A 4,511-nucleotide genomic window follows, 5' to 3' on the forward strand; every position below is an offset into this window, starting at 1 on the left:
TTAAACCAAACTTTTAAAAGAACTTTTCACGACGCTTTTTAAAAGTATTTTTCAAAAGTAACGCTAAACTAGCCCATAGTAATATAGTTATCTACATCCAATATTTACACATAATACATATTCTACCATGAATATAAGATTACAGTTCTTAGAAGAATAATATATATTTTAATTTTTTATATTTTTCATAAATTTTTAAATGATTTTAATAAAATTATTTTTAAATTTTAATGAGTTTTTTTCCATAGTTTTTGGATTTTAAAAAGGTATCTTTATACTTTTTATATTTTATTTAAAATATTAAAATATATATATTTAAAAAATCATAATTTTAAAGAGTAAGGACTAAATTAATAAAAGTTGTAAATGTTAAGGTCCAAAATTTTTTTTTTCTTTCTTTTAACTGCCATATCAACAAATCTAATGGCAAAATTGGACCGAGGGACTAAATGTTGGAAAAAATAGATTTTTAGAAGCTTTGAGACATATTCTCGATTAGTAAATGTGGAGATTTGAATTATAAAATTATGATTTTATATTCCACCCCATGAGAACTTTACAACGGTATATCATATGCTCAAAATGGTTGAGTAATGAATGAGAAATTGATGCTCAAAGTAAGTTACTTGTGAATTATATTGAGGAAAATGGAAAGCTTAGTTCTACATTGGTTAGATATCAAGTATGGAATATGTTTATATATATGAACCAACTTGGTAATTATTGAATGACTAAGCTAATGATTTCCCTCGCGAGTAAGGGGGCTACAAATCCAAACCCACCGGGGTTGGAGGCGCATTAGCACAACGTGGGCGGCGCAAAATGTCTGGATCGATCAGGCCTTTCTAGGCCTGTAGATATTTTAGCCCAATACATAAATCTTATTTTTACTCAGCAGAGCTTATCTCACCTTTTAGGTTAATGGCTCATTTAATTCAGACATTAATGGCTCCATTAGTCAAAATTTCCAAAAGTTCTTTCATTTTGAATTTTATTTAAAACCGAAATAATCTGCAGGAAATAAAAAAAATAAATTTTCTTTTATTTTTTTCTGCAAAAATTTTGAGATCTTTTCTCTGCATATTTCAAACCTATTTTAGGTGATAGAAGAAATCAATGCTACAGTTTGTTGATCATTGCAGCCATGCTACTACCGTGCTCATCTCGTTGTTGTATCGTGGGAGACAGTCGACCAATGTTTCTCCAGCTCCAAAGGAGTGGCTGAATTTGTCTTAAGAAAACTGTGAAAACATGCCTTAACTACCAGTCGGATTTCTGCCTACCTATGAGTACAAAATTTTGATCTAGTTTTTATTTCCAACTTATGTTTTCAGATTATATATATATATATATATATATATATATATTGTTCGTTCGATCTTGTGATTTAAATCAATATTTTATATTATTGTTAATTTCACTAACGTCTGTGCAACACTAATATTATTAAATAAAAAATATAGGAACTTAATATCTTAAAATTAAAGTAAAAGAATTAAATTTATAATTTCATAAGAATATAGGGCCTCTAGCATATTTAAAACTTTTATTTACTTTCCAATTTTAATACCCTTGATTAATTTGCAATTGTACTTAACTACATCTTTACAATTTCTCAATGACCTAAATTTCTTTTGCCATCTATTGTTAACTTTTTCACATACTTCCTATGTAGGAAATAATTTCTTTGTTAACATGATTCATGGCTCGTGTAAACTCAAGTTGTGGTCTATTGTTTGAGTATTCACCTACTTTAAGAATAGTTTTACTTCGAATCATTGTTGTACTAAAAAAAAAGATTCATGGCTTATGTAACATTTCTTACTCGAGTTCGACATTCACTACGAGTAAGTGATTTACATTGACACATTCTATGCATATACAAGATTTCTTTTAGCAAAAACATCATTTAATCAAATTAATAAAATCACATGAAAATCATCTCCAATATTTCTAAAGCTTTAAACACATTTTAAAATCATTTTGAATATTTTTTCAAGTGTTTGGACATGGTACAAACATAAAATGAGCTTTTTGTGACTCAAAACAACCAAAATATAAGATTTATTGGTGCAAGGGTCAAGGTATCGATACTACCTCTTGGAGTTACCAATATTTGACTTAGTTACTATAGTAATTTGGCTATTAACTTGTCAAGTTCCAGTACTAACATAAGATGTACCGATCCTTAATCGACTACTGATACTTTGGATAGAAGTACCGGTACATGACACGCCTAGAGATAAAAATTGGTTACTGACTTATCAAGTACTTATACTAGCATGAGAGGTACTTATACTTAGTTGCAAGGGATCAAAATTTAACTTCAAAACACTTTGAAAACATACTAGAACACATCCAAAATTTATCCACTCGTTTTTCGATAGTGTTGGAAAATTCAATTTCGAGGTCGAACAACCTAAAAAGAGTTAGTTCAAAATATTTTAATTGAATAATTAAGAATATAATTAGTTAGTAATTAATTAAGTACATTACTTAGTGTTGTATAGGGACTAAGTTATAAGTGATTTCAACTAGTGAGATTAGATTGAGAATTTAATCAGGCCCTTAGTATAAAATTAAACTAAGGATCAAAATGACAAATTTCTCATATTTAAGAATGGTTAATGGCTTGAATAAATCAAAGCCATCATTTTCACTATATTACGACTAATGAAATAATGGCTATTGATTATTTTCATTATTATTACTATTATATTAAAATAAACATAAGTACATGTGTGATAGTGGAGAGATGATATCATTTCTATCATTTTTCACCCATAGCCGAATGCAGAAAGGGTTAAGTCATCCTCTACAATCGGCTAAAAATTAATCAAGGTATACAAGCTTTTCTTTTAAAATTTTCATGAATTTCTCATCTATTTAGTTTAGTAAAGTTGACCCATAAGCTAAAATTTTAAATTGTTTAAGTCGATTCAAGCTAACATTTGAGGGAGTAAAGGGCTTGAGTTAAATTTATGAATTACTTAGTTGATTAAGTTTAGGTTAGGAGAAAATCATGTAAGTAATGTACTGGGTGAATTTGTGATTAAGTTAATTTAAGTAATTGTTAAAGAAGCTTTTGTTGTATTATTAGAGACCTAATTGTAAGATAGGAAAATTATAAAATTAATAGTACACAATGATATTTTGAGGTCCCTAGAGAAAATTACGGAGTGGATTTCAATTCAATTGAGAAAATTGAAAGATACGAGAATTTCAGATAATAAGGTCCGAAGGGTTATTAGGAGACTTTGCATTTTGAAGATGTAACACCCCAAAACCCAATCCGATGAAACAAATCCAATCTTGGGTGGTACCACTCTGAGACAGATGTAACTTAACTCTACTTATACAATCTGCAAACAGTTACAACTACTTAATTACAAAACTTCATAATAGAGTTTACAAATGTAAACAATAAGGAATTTCAATTATTATACATCGACAATTTAATTACAACTATGATTTAATTGGAGTCTTGATCTGATATAGTTACCAACATTAAGGATTTCTATATATATAATATGATTTAATTGATGTCCTACTCATTAACCTTGTCACTGTAGAGTCATCATAAACATATCATCCCATCATAAAACATTTCTTTATAATTTAGTCAATGCCTCACCTTTTTGTTCCAAATTGTAACCAATTCAAAATTTCATTTACACACAAACAATTTCATAATTCAAACATATTTATATTACTATTACATCTTATTACATCATATGAACTTACCTAGAAAAAGCTATAATAATAAGAAGTTAGGGATTAATCTGTAATTTTTCCTTTCCTTGATTATCTTCTGGTTGGTTCAATTCCCGATCTATAATAATGATTCATTTCAATTATCAATTCCAAATACTTTATAACATTATATTTTATGCATATGAGAGTTCACTTTCATTTTTTGGATGTTCCCTAAAGTTTCAAATTTGAGCTTTGATTTCGAAATCGATCTTTATTTCATCCTTCTAAAGCCTTATATTATCAATAATTACAAAAGTTTCATACTGATCGCTTATAAATGAGTTATCGTTTATAGTAAAATAACACAACAAAAATATACAGAATTAAAATGATAGTGTCCACAAGTGCACGAGTTAAATTGTAATATAATTAGTACAACGAAACACTTGTGTAACACCCTTTACCCGAGACCGTCGCCGGAGTCGAGCACAAGGCGTTACCTGACTTAACTTACTAATTCGGGGCATAAAATTTACTTTTAAAATTAATTAATTTACATTCATTCAATATGTCCCTAAAAAGGGCCCTCGAAACCCTAAAACATGCAATTGAAACGGTTCGGGACCAAACCGGGAACATTAAAAATTTTCCGAATACTTAGACAAATCAAAACAATTTATTTCATTATTCCTTATGAAACTGCCCACCTGCGTCATAGTCACTAAATAAATCATAACTCGAGTCAAAAAACTCAAAATTTAAATTCGTGAATTTTCCCTGAAACTAGACTCATATATCTTTTTACTAATTGTTTT

Source organism: Gossypium arboreum, chromosome 7, assembly GCF_025698485.1.
Source record: "Gossypium arboreum isolate Shixiya-1 chromosome 7, ASM2569848v2, whole genome shotgun sequence".
Classification (NCBI taxonomy): Eukaryota; Viridiplantae; Streptophyta; class Magnoliopsida; order Malvales; family Malvaceae; genus Gossypium; species Gossypium arboreum.